Below are 20,260 nucleotides of genomic sequence, written 5' to 3'. Positions count from 1 at the left end.
CAGTTGTGACTGAAATGTGTGCAGCACTTGGTACTACTGCAGTAAGACTCAAGAATTCAAGGTCATTTATTGTCATTGTATAACATAGGGTTGTACAGTGAATATAGAGTTGTAGTTATGTCATAATACGCACAAAGTACAACATGCATATACAGATATTAAATTCAGAATGTCAGAATGAGTCCTTGTAAGTGTTCAACACTATGCAGAAATCAATAAGTTTCCATTGTTGTAACTTTCAGTCACACATGGAAGGCATCGTTCAGGCAGGAGCCGACTCCCCTTTCTGGATGAGAAAATTTAGTCGACCTTGCGGTCAAACCAGGACATAAAGACAATAGAGTTCAGTAGTATGAGGACTACAGTATATCAGATTTCACAAGTTAATTTCTTCCTCTGTTATTGACAGTGTGAGATGCTTGAATGTGTAATTTGAATAAAGGCAAAAAGAAAATTTGAACGATATTCGCATAGATAATACACCTGCCCAGACAGGTGTTCAGTCCATTGTTGAAGAGAAAGCTTTGTGTCAGACAGCACTCTGCTGAAGTCTAAATAGAATTCTATAGACATAGAGTTTTTTTTTTTTTTTTAAAGCCATTGTTTTGTAACGGTTGTATTATATGTTTCAATTCTTAATTCAGAGTTTTAAGGAAATGGAAAAGTTTTACATCTGCTGTTGGGGAATTGTTATCCTACCACTCAGTCCAGAAGCCTTGACAACTGCATGGCAGGTAATTTCTATATTCAGAGTGCCATTATGTCAAATGGATCTCTGAAGATGGGGCTTTTACCAGCTGCTTGTCATTGCAAACAGACTTTTGCGCCGCTTAAAGGCCCCAGTTATGAAAAAGAAAAAGAAAAAAGTTGAAATGCTCAGAGTCATTATGTAAAACGAGGATACATCTTAAAGGTGTTAAAGTGTACTTATTGAAATCACCATTTTCAAAATTAAAAGGAAAATTGCTCTCCTCGAGCTGGAGTCAAATTGCTGGCTGAAGCCTTCGTGGCAGCTGCACTTAATTCTGGGTATAAAGCTTTCTCCAGCAACAACAGAAACTCAAGTGTTCTTTTTCATGGCTGGAGAAAGCCCATCAACTGTACACCTGCTGCCCTTTAACACACATTCAGCTTTGGGTTTTTCATCTGGATTCAAGAGAGTAAAGAGAGAATAGTTTCATCTGCTGTGGTGATGAATGTGTTCATACCTTTGTTCATTAGTTCAAAAATCACAAGGTTCAGCCTCTTTGGTATTGAAGCATGAACAAATGGAATTAAACCCAAAGATGTTGACCTCGATGATCATTTTCTACCAAAATCAGCTACTTTTGACTCTATTGAAGTTGCATGTGCAGAAAATTGCAGATGAAAAACTCTGTAGTAACATGATTAAGAAAAAACAAACTGAGTGCTGCTCTACTGGGGAGTTTCTAGGTCTGTGGACAGCGTCCTGTTCTTGTACTGCACAGAAGTTGTAGGAAGGTGGTTGGGAAGATGGTGTGACACTATAAGGACTTTGACATCAGAGACCAATGTTTGTATTCTGTGTCCTGCATATAACTAGATTTATGCTTACAAATACAGAGATCATGTTGTGATTAAGGACAGGAAAGCATCTGTAACCTGAACTGATTGATTTCAGCTGCAAACATTTAAACTATGAGGTAGGACTTAGACACTTGCAACGGTAAAGTACAACACAGGTACACACCATGTGTGCCTGGCATTGCTAATGTATATGAACAGCTAAGCTAACTTTAGCATTGGATTTTTCTGTAAATTATATGCCTATTCACAAATCTGGTAATCTCATCTGACTGCTGATACATACAGCTGATCTCATTGGTAGCACTTTGAAATATTAGTGGTCTCATCTTGTGTAAAGTTGAGCTGAGGCCGGACAATCTGCTCTTTAAATCGACTTTTGCTTCAGTTAGTCAAAGTAACTGGTGAGGCACACGGCTCAGAAGGCTGCGCTTATACTTATCTGTTTTGTTTTGGCTTTGTCTTCTAAGGGGACAAATTTATAGAGACACACTGCGAGAAATGCATCACTAGCGAAACCTTCCTATGGCAAGGCATGCTTCTCTTTTGAGTGGTGCGTCAGGTTTTCTTGACAATCATACATCTTAAGATGTGAATGTGAGGTATTGTTCTGGCAGCTGCATCTATAACATTTTTTGACCCAAATGTAGTTTAACCATGTCATGAGATCTGCTGCTTCAGTACATAACAACAAATATTACTGAGAAATTGCAGATGAGCATTTGATATATCACATATGCAGATTGTAGACACATCTAACAATCTGGCCACAGTATAGCACCATGGTCCAATCATGTTGTACTTAGGTTTGGGTCTAGTCTTGTCATTTTATGTATTTGCTGTGGCAGATTATTGAAATATGAATTGAACATTTTAATGGTTAGTTGGTTTAGTGTATCATATGTCACTTGTGTGTGTTTTTGAACAAACTGAGAAACTTCTCAGAGGTATACTGTACAGTCAGATTGTTTGTTGTTTTTTATAGTTTGTTTGTTTGAGGCGTGGTGACTGTGCTGGCCGTAGCATATGATTCACATCATTTTCATAGCATGTATGGAAGCAAACTGTTTGTGAAGGATTTCAGCTGCACCCTCATTTAAAGCCTACCTCTCTTGCATTTTTATCTCCATCCAGCAGCAGTGTGAGGGTGGTAGCCTCTCTGATCCATCTCATCTGTTTCTATATGTTCCTCTCAGTAACCTTCTAATGAGAGCTGTCTGGGCAGGGATGATGATGTCCATCTCTGTCAGATTTCCATCTGTTTTGATGGACAAAAAGATCAAACCCGTTGAACTTTTCTGGGCCGGTGGATCCATCACCATCTGTTTATGCAAGTCAAGGCGTTTTTAAGTTTGTTTGGAGAGAAAAAAGGCTGCCAACAGTGCAGTCTCAGAGGAAGGTCCAGCCCACACCATCCTGTTGTTGTGCACAGAACTCATTAAGGAATTACATAAACACATAAATTGAGGATTCCTGATTGTAGGTGTTGCAGGTCAGTTTTAGATTTAATTTATACTCCAAGCTGTAAGCTGTGGTCCTGTTTGCTTCAGTGCTGGTTGCTTGTTGTGCTTCAAATTAGCAATGCAATGAGCTTAGGCTTCTTGCTATCATTGTGTTCTCTGCTTTTATTTTACCCACCATGTTTATTCAGTGTGGCCAGTCTTTCAAAACCACAGTTCTTCCACTTCAAAAATTTATGGAAAAGTTTTATAAAGTGTCTCCGATTAAGAGGATTAGATTATTTTACTCAGAATTTTGGCTTTATTCTCATAATTGTTACTTTGAATTCAGAATCATAATTCTGACTTTACTCACAGATTTCTGACTTTATTCACATATTTCCAACTTAATCCTCAGAATTCTAGGGTCTGATTTTATGTTATGTTGAAAAAGGGTTGTGTTTACAGTGTTTATGAGATGAGCCCATTTGAACACTCCCCTCGTGTTGAGTTCACAAAGGTGTGAACTAGGCGTTTTTTGTTGGATCCACATTGCGTTATGAGTTCACGAATTCCATTTGAACGCAACACATTTCTAGAGTCTGAGTTGATTTGAGAATTCTAGAATTCTGAGAATGAAGTTAGAATTCTGTCTTTAAACTCATAATTGTAACTTTAATCTCAGAATCCTGACCTGATTCTCAAAATTCTGATTTTATTCTCAGAATTCAGACTTTCACACTGAGTTCTACACAGTTCCACATCCTGGGTTTTTATAATACTTCTGGCTGTTTTGGTGCACCCTCTCTCTACTCTATTCTACAATAACAGCACTTTTATATCTTCATTATTCTCATCCTATACAGGTCAAGACCAAGATTGTGTTCGTACACAGACTGTGCGGTGTCAGATGTGAGGCATGTCAGACTGTGTGATGAATGCCTGGTGAATTGTAACTCTATGATGTAATTAGAATAGATAATTTATACTGCAAAGGCATGTTAGAGTGCCACATTATCCACTGTAATACATGTGTAATCCCGTGCTGTATTTTGATTGGTTGTGGGTTTGAGAATTTGTTCCTAAATTTTTGATGCAGGCTGTTTTTGTTCAACCAAAATGTTATGCAGCTTCTAACTCTTAAACCTGCTATACTGATTTCTAATAGTTTGAGTAGTTCCTCCAGTTCTAGAATTACTCACTCATTCAGTTGATCCCAGAAATGTGGAGTGCATATGTTCCTGTGGGATGACTATTAGCTGCTTTTCTGATAGTCGTTATGCTCCGATAATTAAACAAAACAATTGCTTAGGTTTTGGCACTGTCACCTCACAGCAAGAAGGTCCTGGGTTCAAGTCCATGAGCCGTCTGTGTGGAGTTTGATGTCTGTGAGTTTCCTCTTCCAGTTTCCCCCAGGGACATGCAGGTCAGGTCAGCTGGAAACTCTTAGTTTCCTCTAGGAGTGAGAGTGAATACAGCCCATCAGTGTTGGTCCTTTGATAGACTTACAACCTCTCCAGGGTGGACTCAGCTTCTCACCCACTCTCAGCTCGGGTAGCCTCCAAACCCCCATGATCCTGCTGTGAAAATGTGCTTGTTTCAGATCAAGATTTCTCAATGAAATTTTGTTCTGAATGAATATCCAGGATCTTCCAAATGCAGTGGATATAACAGAAGTGCTCCTTTGTTTGTCTTCCATGGATTTCATGTATGAACAGTTATTCTGCATGAATGGTTGCCTTTTGGGATGGAAGTAATGGTGGTCAGTATAGATTCAGTGGCCCTGCAGGACGGAGTGTGCAGTGAGGCTAATACATGAGTGATTAAGTTTTTACTCTCAACACTGGCTTGTCTTGATCTGAAGAATCATACAAACAGGGATAACAAACACAGGCATTCATGATGTTGCTCTCTGGAGACAGTGACAGAAATAAAGTTGTGGTCAAAGGTTTATATCTGCTTGTAAAGAGCATGTATATCATGGCAGTTTGGAGTTTTCCAATGATTCTTATAACTCTTAATTTTCTATGATGGAATGATTGAAACTTGTCCTTGTCATAAAAAACAATCATGCAGTTTGGTTCTTTCATAAATTCATCACAGGTCTTCTTGAAATATGACAAAATCTGCAGGGTCAGATATACGTATACATACAACAATGTTAATATTTGTTTAAATGTCTTTTTGACCTCAGTTAGGCTCTTTTGGTCGCCATCCACAAGCTTCTGGTTGTACTTCTGACCACTCTTCTTGACAGAGTTGGTGTAGTTCAACTAAATTTGTTGTCTTTCTGACAAAGACCTGTCTCATCAGCACAGTCCACAGGTTCTTGATGGGCTTTAAGTCAGGAGTTTGGAAAGACTAGTCTAAAACCTAAAACCTAAAACCTGATTTAGTCACTTCTGTACCAATTTCGATGTGTGTTTGGAGTCACTGTCTTATTGGAAAACCCAACCATGTCAAAGATCCAACCTTCTGGCTGATGATTTTAGGTTTTCCTGAAAATTTGGAGGTAATCTTCCATCTTCATTATTCCATTTACTTTGTGTAAAGCACCAGTTTCTCTGGCAGCCAAACAGACCCAGAGCATCATACTACCACCACCATGCCTGACGTTGGTTTGGTGTTCTTGGGGTTAAAGGCTTCACCTTCTCTCCTCAAAACATTGTGGCCAAACAGAAACAGTTTGTTTCATCTGACCACAAAACTTTCCTCCAGAAGGCCTTTTCTTTGTCCATGTAATCAGCAGCAAACCTCACTTGAGCCTTGCATACACTTTTGACCACAACTGCAGTTGTGTGATGACAGGGAAAAAAACAAAACAAAACAAACAAACAAAAATAGAGTTGTAACTGGATGAAAAAGGTATCATGAGGTATGATCACTGGATTGCTGTTTTCAGATGGTTGAAAAAATATTCTATTCCTCTATGGGAAAGGTAGTTTTAGAAGCTGTCAGATGATTCAAATGGAACTTCATGTAAAGGATATTGTCACAAAGTGGCTGAGGGAATGTGAAGGAGGGAGGGAGTTCATGCAAGAGATTTACTTAAAGTCTGGTAGAGGAAAAGGGGAGTTTTTCTTCTAAACACACATTTATTGTTGCTTTACATGATAAAACAAATGGAATTTATTAACACTACAATGAGATGACCTGTTAACTCAGCATAAGTACATTAATTTCTCATTCTTAAAGTATTTAATGTGTATATGTTTTCAATAACACACATTATATAGATAGAATTAACTCTTCCCGAGATGTGTTATTCGGTCCTATTCCAAATTGGGTCACAATTGTTCGTCACTTTTTAAAAAGTGGGTCCCCAGAAAAGAAGTTAGGGAAACACTGATCTCTGTGACATTACATTTTCCCCCACTTGTAATTCCTAAACACAAAAATATATGATATATGAATATGGATGTAACTCAGTGGATATTGTGGTGGAAAGTCTGAAAATGGCGAAGAGGCACGAAGACCAAGATTGTCTTTGTGGTGTTTTAATAGAGCTTTGCAAAGGATCAGTACACAGTCACACAGAGTGTAAAAGGAACTGACAAAGAATCACAAATGTACCTCTGTTTTATGGAATAAGGAAAACAAAGAAGGATTGAGACAGGATGATTATGAAGTGCTTATCAAAAGGGTCAGGATGTGCTCGTGATATCAGGTGTTGTGCTTCCGAAGAAGCAGCTGCGTGTTAAAGGAAAACTAACCAATTGGTGTCTGACAAATCATGAGAACTGAGAACTGACTATAAGGAATAGAATATAGTTTAGCTTATATAGCATATATTTTACCACTACAATATACAGTCACCACCCCTGCATAATTTCAGCAGAAGCCCTCTGATTGAATTTTCCTACTGAGAGAGAGTATCCACCACCCTTCTAACTTTGTCAAGGACACACCTGTACAATGTTGAAGTGAAATCAGTAGAATATGAGGTTTAAAGAGAAGCACTTGAACTCACAGGAAGATTTAAGGCAGGGAGGTAGAGAAGCATATGACAAACAAAAGCACCAAGGAGAATCTTCACCCACTGAAAATATTCCAGTGTTCTCCTACAGGCAGGGTTTTACTTATTTATTTTCATTTCAAATGAAATCAATAATTGATGTGCTCTGGTGCTGATTGTTTATCATAATGAAGTGGATGCAGGACGCAGTTGGCAGGTGGGATTTGACTATTTTATGACTGATCACTCTGTTTAGGGTTCATGTCATGTGTATTGTTCAATAATTGGTGCCAGGTGGTGGTGCCATGTTCAGATGGACATACCAATTAAATCCATCAAAGAGGAAGGCCTTTATATTTCATACCAGCAGCTGTGGGTGACAGTGATGGCAAGAATCAAGCCCAGCACAGATTGCATTACTGCACTGAAATTGTTAATGTGCAGGAAAATGTGTCAGCTGTTTGAATAATTTACCTTAAACTGGGTGAATGAAGGTATGAATATTTTATTTTCATGGCATGTCATCTAAATGGCTCATCCTAAACTGGATTACATGACACAAACAGTAACATATAATACATGGCTTTGTGTTGTGAAGAAATTCAATATTTGGATGGATGGATGGATCATAGAAAGATCATAGCTATCATTAACTGTCCAACCTAGAGACAGGCCTTTCTTAGTCACTGACTGTAAAGTGATTGGCTGATCAAAATAACTGGTACTGCAGGTTTTTATTGGCTGTATTATGCTAATTTTGTATGTTGGCCGCAGGCCAAAAGTAAGTAAATGTACTATTTTGACTTGACCAAAAATGACTAAAGATTTAAGAGTTGGCTTGATGGAAATGCATCCAAACCAGACCAAAGCAGTGATGCAGGATTTTTCCACTAGTTGATGCATGTGACGCAGCCTCTCTGAGAGAAATATACGCATCAATCTCTGGGGCTTAAAAGTGAACCAATGCAGAAGTGCTCAAATGGCCACTTGAGGTTTCTCTAAAGTCAGTCAATCCCAATTAGGCCTCATTTTAAAATGTTCAACATTACAGCAGAAATAAACATGTTTACAGCCTGGTATAATGTTTTAGTCTCTATAAATAATTTCTTCATTCAGGAAAAGTGTACAGGGGCTGAATTTTTATATAACTGACCTGTTTAAAATATAGGGACACTTTAGATTATCTGAAGTATAGGTTTACTTGTCCTTAGTTAGTAGAAGGAGAGAGACGCCTTGCTCAGCATTGTACCGTTGCAGACAGGGTCAGCAGAAGAACATATTTTAGCCCCCATAAGGCCCACCTAAAAAAATCAATACCCATCTAAGTGTACACTATATTTAGATTTTTCTTTACCACTTTACTTTGCCGTCAGTGCAGCACTGGAAGATGCTCTCACGATTAGGAATATGGTTGAGTACTACAGCTGAAAAAATGTAGTGCCAAAATAAAGGGCTATCTAACAGCAAAGTAAAGTGATGAAAAAAGTCTAAATGTAATGTAAATTTAAATGGATAATGATTGTTTTATTTATTTATTTTTTAATTAGGTTGGCCTTATATATATATGGCTACAGTCTTTGCTGATCCTATCTAAAACACTACAATGCTGAGCTTTGGTGCAGGCACTGACCACCATCTACTGAAGGCAATGCACTGATTTTGGATAAGTACCCACACAACCCCCCTTCAGATAATCCATAACTATGAGCATTCCCACTTTGAGTGACAGGAAAGTGTGTCACAGATGGCTAGCTGCTTAGTAGCCATTTCATTCAGCTTCATGGTCTGCCTCTTTGCCCATTTTTGGATTAGCTGGTAGTTAACCAGGTCAGTCAGTGTCAAGATGGTGATGTCCAGAGACTCCACACTCCTCAGAAACTGGCATATCTCCATTAATTCATGTCTATAGGTTCTGTTTGTGTATGTGTATAATTCAGGTCTGTGAGTGAAAATCTGTGATTTCCCCCAGGGATAAATTAAGTATGTATTAAAAGCTTTGTTTGGAAATGAAAGATTTCTGTCCACTGAGGGCTTTTAATTCAAATTGGATACAAGAGATGTTTAATATGAATTAACAGCATAATGCTTTATCTTTAAGAGGGCAAACTGATCAAAAGGAGTATTTGTACTTACCTTTCAATCTGTTATGTTACTGACTGTACTGACAAACTATAGCTTGCCAGCTACTACAAGCACACATGTAAACACGAGTTCCATGAATGTACCAGACCAACAAAACCAAAAACAGATCCAGCCCTAGTTAAAATAATGAATAATTAATTGAAGGGACTGTGTCTTTTGGACCAACAGACCAACATAATATTGTATCTGTTTTAGGGAAACCATCTGTCTGAGCGTACCGTGTCATCTTCACAGAGATGTGAGCAGGTACTGGTGATTGTCAGTAATAGTTGAGTGTGAATGACGGACAGCTGGTGGATAATGAACCAGACTCTCCCTGCTTTAAGCACATGATGTTAATATTTTAAGCTTTATCAGGACCTTCAGGATTCAGAGTGATGAGTCAGTTTGCCCCGTCAGTCTGTGAAGCTAACGTGAACTCAAGGTGCTGCAGTCTCACACTGAATCACTTACTGGTCATTAGGCAGATATTATTAGCTTCAACAGATGTGATTTACATGTAATTTCTTATTAATACCAAACATAGACTGCATATTTACTGCTCTTACAAGGTTTAGAATCACCTGTTAGATTGATGTTTTTCTTCTTTCCATTAATAATGGCCATTTTATCATGGATAAAAACAGCAAATATATTATTCACAAAACTGCTATCTAGTTAGTGTTGGGAGGGGCGGGGAAAAATGTCTTTCTTCACATTTTCCCTCCAAATAACCTTAAATTTTGAATTTGTTTTCTGGTCCAGAAAAGTGTAAATGACCTAAAATTATTGCCAAATCACAGTGGTGCATCTGGACTATAAATATTTTGGCAACCCACTTTCTTGTGGGCTCTTTACAGTCTACTCAGTGGTTAGATTGAATAGTTTAAACTGTGATTTATCGGTCCATAGTATGTTCATAGAATTTTGTGATCCAATTCCAGTAGTCCTAACCGCAGACTCACCTTCTATTTCTATTTTAAAGTTTTATGAATAGCCTTGCTAAAGCAACATGCCTGTGAATTCCAGCTTTTATAGGTTGTTATTGTGCTTGACACTGAAACAGGAACCTGTTCCTGTAAATCTGCACAGATTCTGATGCAAAGCTCCCAATTTCTATGACCAGTGACTGTTTCTTATATTATTATTGAACTGCTGCTCAGAGGCATCTTTGTCTCTTTCTGCCCTCTTAAGTGTCAGTCTGGTTGAACCATCGTTTGTTCTCCATTTATAAAACTCTGCTTTTTCTGACAACCCTTCATACAAAATAACATGTGTTTGTAAAGAGGACTTTCTACAATCAGAGTGTTCAAATACATAAAGTAGTCCTCTTAGCAGTCTGACTGTACTCAGTCAAACTTTTGTGGCAGGAGAGCAAAAAATTAAATAGTAGTGAATAGCTGTCATAAATAAATAACACAAGTGTGTTGGACATTTTGACTTGATGATGTACTAGATGAAAAGTCATAAGCTGTCACAATTTACCATAAGGGGAGTATGAGTGTCAAATTCCGTGCCAATCCATCCAGTAGATGTTGAGATATTTCACTGAATTAGTGAAAAAACAAAATAAGAACTTCAGTAGATTAACAAAGTTATTAGGAGTCATTGTTGCTTTACACAGCCTTTAACCTGTATGTGCATGGCTTAACAATAAGGATTGATTGCTTGGCCAAGGCAAGTAAACTGACTTTAGCAACTCACTCACCTAACTGGGCAAGTGTTCAAAAGAATTAAACTATTAAACTATTTTGATAATTGATCAATGATTTAAGTACAGTTTTTGGAAAAATGGCAGAAAATGCTGTTTTCAGCCTCTCAAATATGGAGATTTCCCATTTAAAGAAATCAAATTGGACTTCAAGAAACTGGAATGGACATTTTTCACTATTTTCAGTCTTTTATAGACATTGCAGCCCTAGATTAAACATGACAGCTAATTTTGTTGTTGTTTGATAAATGAAAATATATAAAACAATTTGTACAGGGGCTTGTAAAAATTGACTTTGGTTAAGTAGATTTCTGAAATCAATTAATGGTGAACCCTGATGTGTTAAAGAGGCAGAACATAAAGCTAAACAAACTGTGATATGAACTACGAAACTGAAATAAGGATATAAGAAAGAAATGATATTTCAGCTGTTAAGTGAGGTGTATTCTACAAACTGAAGTGAAAGATGTTATTCATGAACCCTCTGGTGAGACATTAGATCCAAGGTGAAGTTCAACATGTGATTTCATATGCCTTACATGTTACATGCATATTTAATGGTGGTATGACTTTGAGATCTCGCTTGGTTACATCCATTATCTAGACCAGCGTATCCTTTGGAGGGATGCGAGGAGCTGGAAGCGAGAGGAGAGGTAAACCCTGGTTTGACAGGTTTCCATTCACACTCACAGTCAATCTGACGTCTGTGTTTTAGGACTGTGAGAGGAAACCCGATCAGGCATGGTGGGAACATGCAAACTCCACACAGATAGGTAATGTGATACATTATTCATCAGAGCTCTGTGATGTCTCTGTGGGACCCAGGAACCAATCAGATCTATCAGAACTGACACTAAAAGGCTTCCTACACAAGAGAATTTGGTTGTGAAATGGTTCCCAAAGACAACATCATGTGATCAGAAGTCAACAGTAATCCTTCATGCAATGCCACAAAAACTCCTTCAACAAATTCTGCAGCAATCTCTTTATCTCTTAGAGCTTTTAATGAGTTCATACAGATCAAGTACTTAATGGCCTCTGACACAGAATCTTTTTTTGAAAAATATTTTTAGGCTTTTATGCCTTTTATTGTATTGGGCAGCTGAAGATTTGATACAGTCCTTCCAGGAAGTTGTGATGTTGTGATCACAGCAATTCATGGAAGATTCCCTTTGAATCCTGTGTGAGCTCGCAATTTTGTCCAAACTCTGCAACGTTTCCGCAAATTTGAAAAATTTTAGTTTCCTGTGAGTTCCACCAATCACAGCAATCCCCTGCGTAAACATCGTACATGTGCTTTTCAATAAACCAACTCAACATTTTTGTCAATGTTTTTATTTTCCACTATTTTTTTGCAGTTATATTTTTTTTTGTGTGGTCTTTTCAATAACCATGGCAAACCATGGTTATTGAAAAGACCACACAATTTGTCATTGTTATTGACATTTATTAATGCTCCCTGAGCATTTTTATTTTATATTTTGTGATGTTTTGATGGAGTTGGAGCTCCAACAAGATTTTGCTTCTTTGTGGAATATCCCTAGATGAAGATTTTTATATTTTTTGTAATTCTGAGTATTTTGGTAAAGTTAGTTAGAACACTCAGAACAGATTGTGGTTCTGTTCTCACTGGAACAAGTTCCCCTTGATTTTTAATGAATTATACAAAAAACAAAAATGCAACTTAAATTTGCAGTTTTCACTTGCATTGCAAAAGCAATGCCTAAAAGCATTGCAACATGCATTGCAATCTCTTTGAAGTGAAATCAGACATTTTAGTTTGCAGCAATTCCAATAAAGGCCTGCAAAATCCTGGAGGGACTGTATGATAGGAAAGGGGTAGAGAGAGTTGGGGGGGTGACATGCAGCAAAGGACTATAGGCAGGAGTTGAAGCCACAGCTGCTGCAGGGGGCTCGCAGCCACAGTACATGAGGCGAACACTCTACCAACTGAGCTACCAGGCCACCCTGCTCACATAATCGTCAATAGAATATATCTGTAAAGAACAGTGTGGACACTTTCTTGCATGTCACAGCCACATGAATGTGTAAAACTCTAAACGTCCCATATGACGTGTTGATTGAAGTGCTTTAACCCATCTATGCACTGATGCCTACATGAACATGCACAAACTGAAATATTGAAAGCATGCAGTCTCTAGGGCGAGTTTTACTTACTCTTACTCTGCTTTACATTAAAGCACGTCGTTTCAGCTGGATGCCAGGAAAGGTTTCATGTTAGTAAGATTCAACATCAACAAAACACTGCCTGAAGTGCTGCTTTCTGCACTTTTACATGCATGACACTTAATGAGTAACACAGCTTGATTGCTTGCTAATTTTGCCTTGCCTAATCCTCCTGTAATCATGACAGGAGCCTGACATGAGAACCAGAGAAACTGCATTATTAATGCAGTATCCCCACTTAACATCATGTTCAGTTTCATGCATATAGACTTAAGACTTCCACATAGTAAGCTGTATTTGTACAATTTATCACAGAATGCACCAACATGTGAACACAACATGCAACATTTTAGTGGCATGTCATGGTGAACATGCAGATTGCAAGAGCCTCACCCTCTCCTTCCGAGTGTGCAGGACAGGACTTCTCAGAGTCTGGACCAAGGTTCATATCTGGACCAAATGGCTAAGTCTAAATGTACCTGTGGACCAATTGTGTGTTAACAGTTATACTGTCGCTTTTAAAGTAATAACTCCCTAAATGTTGATGTAATGTTGCAGTGAACAGATGAGAACAAAGCTGTGTTTAGCTCTGAAGCTCCCCGTGTGGCACCTGAGTCTGAAAAAAACAAACAAAAAGGGACTGATTTAAAAGCCACAACTTTCACCTCCATAGAGGGAAACCGGAACATGACTTGGGCATTTTCAGTGGTATAACTGGGAAATTGTGCATGCTTGTCATCATAGAAACAGATCAATGAGATGTGATATCTGCTGTCTGAACTCTGAAACACAGCCCCTCTCAGCTCAGCAGAGATCTGTAGTCTCTGTGACTGTCTCTATCACAGCCTTCAGTGTTGATTGGTTATTACTTGTGACTTCTAACCAATCAGATAGTGTTGTGGGCAGGACATTGAACTGGATTACAGAGTGCCACAGTGTATTATACTGTAAAGTTATCAATTATATGAATGCATTGATTGACCAGCCAGAGACCAGAACCAGACGGTTTTCTGCATGACTGGCCCTGATAGGTTACTGGCTGGTGAGTGTCACATATCCGATTCTGTGTTGGACATATTTGCACACATGCTCTGCATGATGATTATGTCATGCACACAGCAGACACTGACTGTAACGTCACACCCAGTACAGCACTGATCACAGCAGCACACACTCAGCACACACTGAGACACATGCTTGCATGGTGTTAGCAACATTTTGTAGTAACAGGATAAAGAGAGTATGGACAGTCTACAACGAGACAGAGCAGCTGACAGTGTTGCCAAACAGGGATAAACTATGTAGTTCTTTAGGCTAATGTTAGCCATCACCAGACTGATGTTCACAGAGTGACAGTTAAAATCTCACCTCCTGTTCTGGCTGAACAATAAACAACTTGTGTTGATGCATCATCTGAAATATTTTCTCATCCAGACTTGTTTAAATTCTGCATCTGTTTTTCTCACTGTAAAGTTTTACTGCAGCAAACTGTTGCACGGTGTCAGTCTCTGGTTTGTTTGCTTCCACACAAGATCACGTGAAATCATGTCCCATGAGATTCCGCAAAATGTTGCAAGATCATGTTCCCTCTAGTACATGATCTTAATATAATAAGGCCTGGCTGTAATCTGGAGCACTTTTGGACAGTATTATTTAGTTATTTAATAGTCAGTGTTTTATTATGAACATCTGATTTAATTTTACAGGAAAAGTTGCAAAAATGTTTGTGAATGCTGTCAATTCTAGTTCTGAAAATTGGAAATAGGAACTGGTGCATCTCTAATTATATACACTATAGTATACTATAATACAGTCGAGTACAGTATTAGAATTATGCTGTAAAATATTTTTATTATATTGTGTATCTTTATATAATAATAATAACAACAACAACAACAACAACAACATGACCCTGTTTCATTTTAGAATTCCTAATCATACTCCTGTGGTTGTCTTGGTAAAAGTACCGCAAAAGTAGTCTGACTCATCAGATGTACATTGTGTGTATAAACCTGCCATTGGCCGCCTATGTGCAAAAGTTCAGCAAAAAACAAGGCATTGCTACATTCTGGGTTCTGTGCTGCCCAAGATGATTGTGATTGGTTCAAAGAAATACAAACAAGCCAGAGTGCTTTTTTCTACTACAGCCTATAATAAAGTGTGGAGCAAGACCTTTCTGGCTATGTGAAATTAACACAAAAGAAATGTAATCACTAATGTATTCCTCTTCACAGACAGAAATATTGTAATGTAACTTTTTACTTTCAGATGAAAGTAACTAGTAATATATTGAATATTGCATATTGAAAGTAACTTGCTCAGCGCTGGTTCAAACCGACTGCAGAGCAAAATTCAGAGGCAGTGAGATTGTATCAAATCAATGAAAGAACAAGAGTGGATGCAATTTCAGATGGCTGGTATTATGTGAAGACAAATTCAAGACAAGAAATCGTTTTTAAATTGAGTAAATAATTTGTGCCTTTTGTTTATGTGAGGCTGCTTCATAAAAAACACATGAGACTGGAGGAAAATACCAGAAACACTTGTAGTTTGTGGTGAATTCTGTGAAAAGTCAGAGATCAAATTTGGTTTATTTGCTGTTTGGGGTGAATAAACATGGACTAGACACACTATCAGTGGTTAAATTTGCGCAAATAACACTGTCTGAAAATGTGTTTTCACCTGTTCTCCCGTAGAGCTGTATGTCTGTGAGCAAAGGAACACATTTCCACAGGGTTCAGAGAGTTTGTTTTCCTTCATATTTACCAAGCAGATCCTCACATTATCTGTGGGAAGGACAGACTTGTATAATCCACAGGAGGTTTGAATTCAGCCTGTTGAAATGTAAAAGCTGAATGGGATTAAGGACACAGATAACCTCTGCATTTTTACAAATCACACAAGAAGCCCAGGTAATGCTGGTCCTGTGCAAACAGGCTGTTTTATGTGTGTAAATTTAGGAACGTCATGTATCTGCTCAGCAGCATTTCACTTGTATCTGGAGGTAATCTGTAGGATTTGAATTGGAAATGGAAGAGAAAGACAGACGCTGTTTATCCCATGCAAATGCATCGCAGGAAGCAGATGTGGGTGTAAATTCTTAAATCATATGAGGTCCCCAGGTAGCGCTAGTCCAGTGTGAATTAAAGATAACAGACATTGTCTATTTAGAACGTTTTTTGGATGGATTTTGAAGAAGCTGATAACAATAATCATGTCCTATCGTTACTGTAGCAGGCTGTTGTTGTTAGGCCCAGACACACTAGCACTCTCCTGTGTGTGTGTGTGTGTGTGTGTGCGTGTGTGTGTGTGTGTGTGTGTGTGTGTGTCTTGTATGAGTCAGTCCCCAGAGGGCCAATAGCAGGCACCGGCTCCATTTAAGTGTGTGTGTGTTTCGGGGGTGGGGGGGGGGGGGGGTCCATGCAGATAATGAGCAGATGGCATGGGAACACACGCATGCCCCCTGCCATCCATCTGGACAGTTCTGCAGGTGAAGTGTAAAGTGTTCACTCGCTAAAAAAAAGTATGTGACATCAAAGTGGTAAACAGCATGGCCGAACATGAAAGAAAAACACAGCAGTGTGACTTAAGGCCTGGTCAAGAGAGGCTGCGTTTGTCTGTTGATCAGCCAAAGCAGCAGACAGTGTGTGTGTGTGTGTGTGTGTGTGTGTGTGTGTGTGTGTGTGTGTGTGTGTGTGTGGGAGAGGACAGACGGAGGAAAACACACCGTGAAGGACATTCAGACAGGAAGGTGCACTGTATGGATATTGCAGCCTTTTCACATGGAATACATGGCCTTGTTAAATAAACTAAACAGTAAACATGCTGCACAGGAGCAGCAGCACAGTCTGAGGGTTTCAGGTTTCATACGTTCCATAGTTTTAGCAATAGATACATGAGCAGTAGATATTTGCTTGTTTATTCCATTTCCACTTTTCAGTTTTCTACTAAGTGCAAAGTGCTTTTTAAATGTTTAAATTAGATGGTTCTGTGCTTTCACTTCTGATCAGAAAAACAGATATGCTATTTTTTCACTTCTAAATATCCAGTATGTACAATTTAGTGTCAGAAAATGGCAGAATTTGATACTAATACCCTGAGGCCCTTTTTGGACTTCAGAGGAGTCCTAACATATCAGCATTTCAAATGTTTAATAATAGTATATTCTGTTTGATTTATTTAGTTTAATTTAGGCTATTCTCCTCTAATTCTAGTTTCACCTATTTTTTTTTTTATTAACTTTGCTTCATAAAAGAAAGACTTACTGTCCTGAAAACAGTAAAACAATTATCCAATCAGATTTCTTTGTTTTTGTGTCCAGGCAGAGAAAGGTTAGAGCTGCTCACTCACTGGTTAGGACTTAATCAAAGGGACAGAAGGCCACAGCCTCTGTGTTTGTTTAGAAAGTGACAGGTGAATTAACCAATCACATTTTGATCTACTGTGGGTGGGACCAAAAATCATCTCTTTAGGCCTTCCTGAAGGACAGCGATATCTTGCTCGAGACAACACAGTTGCTAGGTGGCTAATTTGATAGCACCACCTTTTTTAAATCGGACTTTGCTGTGAGACAAACAGACACAGAAGTTCAATGAGTCTGGATGAGAAAATGTTTGAGGAGACACATCAACACAGGTTGTTTATTCTTCATCCAGAACAGGAGGTGAGATTTTATCTGTCAGTCTGTGAACAGCAGTCTGCTGCTGGCTAACATTAGCATGAAGAGCTACAAAGTTTACGGCTGTTCTGCGACATTGTCAGCTGCTCTGTCTCGTTGTAGACTGTCTGTCTTCTCTTTATCTTGTTCTTGGAATCGCTAACACTAACTTCATGCCAGCATGTGTCTGAGTGTGTGTAGCTGCTATCAGCGCTGTGGTGGGTGTGATATCACAGTCAGTTTGTCGGCTGCATGCATGACATGACCATTGGACAGAGGACGTGTGTGACAATGACGGGCACAGAATTGGATGTGTGTTCCTGACCGGTCATCGGTCACACTGAAAACTGGCCGGTTCCGGTTTCTGGCTGGTTGATCGGTGCATCCCTAGAAAAAAACCCCCATTTAACTCATAATTCATTATCTGACATTCAAAATATAATAACCCTGATGTGCTGTAACTCTAACCCTGTCAGCCTGTATTAGTTTATATCAAGTCACATTGAATACCAGTTAAAAGTTTCTCTAAATTTCCTTTATCTTTAGCACATTTTATATAAATATGGGAGACATCAAAAGTATGAAATATGGAATTATATAGAATTATGTAATTAGTAAAAAAAAAAATGTGAAAACAAAGCAAAATATGTTTTGCTTTTTAAGAATCTAAAATATAAAACACTCTTTCAGGGAGTCTTCTGCACTTGCATTCAAAGTGAGTGCAGAAGATGTTGTGTGTGAGTCTTTGTGCTGTTTATTGTCGTCCCATGATCTTCTCCTGCACACCTGTCGACCAACAAGTGTGCAAAAGTTCTTTGCTCTTTGATATTTTCAGTTCTTCAAAGTAGACACGTTTTGCTTTGATGGCAGCTCTGCACGCTGTTATTAAAATCTGAAGCATTTCTTATAAAGATTAAGAAAAAACACTGAATGAGAAGTGTGTTCAAACTTGTGAGTGGTATACAGTATATACCCACTGTGGGGCCTCAGGTTTTGAGTACTTTTGTGTCAGTTCATTCCAATACAAAAAAAAAATAGACATTTGGAAAACACTTGTAATAGGCATGAGTTAATAGGTAATAAGGCCCTTATAAGATGCTTATTTACATTAATATGTATTAATAAGACAATATAAGTACTAATAATAGGATAATAAACAAACATACAAACACATTTATTATTATGCCATTATTAACACTTAAATAGTCTTATTTACAGATATTCATGTTAATAAGCATCTTTTAAGGGCCTTATTACTTATTAGCTAATGTTTACTTCAAGCACCTTAATATAAAATGTAAAAGAAACTTGTTTGAGTGAAATTATCAATCACAACATTGAAGACTGTGCACTTCATCATAGATACTGTGCATTGCCATTGAGTGTTTTTAAAGTGATTAGAAGTAGATATTGATTGATTACTCAGGAGTACATTATAATGTATCAGTGTGTAACTTATTATTAGATTTGTTATAAAGAAAACAGTAATGACCTCGTCATTACAGGTTGTGTTATAAGCTCTGAAATTGGTTTCCTATCCAAGTAAATAGTAATTGGCAGTGGTAGTGGGACTAAACGTACCAGTACAGCAGTGTTTGTTTTTGATGCTGTGTATTAACCTTTACAGATATGTGACCTTTATATGGAGTCTGCTGGGCAGGAAGACTTTGCCTTGCAGAGTTTTTGCCAGTTTCCCAAGTTTTCATTTTGTTTAAGTGTGCAGACATTTATCACCCACCTCACTGCGCAGTCATAAACAGAAGCACACATTTATTCCTACACACAGCACTGCGTATGCTTCCAGTCGGTGCACAGCAGCAGTCCTCACTTTATATATGGTGTTCTGTGTGGATCCTTCTTTTTATAATAAAAAAAGCATTTGCCCCGACCAAGTGAGAAGTGTGTCTTGATATTTTGCATCAGGCATAGATATAGGAACTCAAGATACAGTGTAGGCAGTATAGAGCATGCTGCTGCAACATCAGGGCTGTCCAATGAGACATCCCTGTAGCATCAAGTATAAAAAATCAAAAACTCCTCAGCACACTGTCCAGACCTCATAGCTGTCGTCAATCATGAGATCTTTAAACCATTCTCCTTATTTTTTAACAAAAACTGCATTTCCATTAACAAACCCATGCAGTCCCATGTGTTAAATGTGAAGTGAGACAAGGATAAAAAGAGATTTGTCATTTTCACTGTAAACATCAGTGGTTTAAAGGCCAAGTAATGAAATCTCATACCTGAGAAAAAAAGGGCGGCTAACATATGCAAATCCAAGTGCCGTCTTCAGGAAGAATAACCCTGTCATCACTCAGAGGCAGACTAAAGATTATTTTTCCGCTCGTTCCTTCAGCACTATTGACAGGGGTCTCTTGACAAAAGATGATGTGTCTCACGTCGGCCCACATTTACACCTTGCCCACAGCGAGCAGAAAAACAGCAAAATGATGAAGAAGCGTGGTCACACAATTCATCTTTTTCACTCTGTCTGCTCTGGCAGGACTGCTGCTGTTTCACTCATGGATGAGCAGAGAAATAAATAGAAAGAAAATGTACAGATTATATATGAATATGTCATATATAATAAAAATCAATTTTTTGGGGTGTATGTTGTGTGGGAAGGTGGACAGTGTGATCTCTCA

General features: G+C 38.3%; 1 protein-coding gene across 2 annotated transcripts in view; it reads left to right on the top strand.

The window, feature by feature from the left end:
• The window catches only part of fhit (fragile histidine triad diadenosine triphosphatase), a 557,602-nt gene that overhangs the window by 12,575 nt on the left and 524,767 nt on the right, over positions 1-20,260 (top strand). The window lies entirely within an intron of this gene.

This window comes from Lutjanus erythropterus, chromosome 2 (genome assembly GCF_056507025.1).
Source record: "Lutjanus erythropterus isolate fLutEry1 chromosome 2, fLutEry1.hap2, whole genome shotgun sequence".
Taxonomy (NCBI): domain Eukaryota; kingdom Metazoa; phylum Chordata; class Actinopteri; order Lutjaniformes; family Lutjanidae; genus Lutjanus; species Lutjanus erythropterus.
This window is presented reverse-complemented; position numbering and strand designations above follow the sequence as displayed.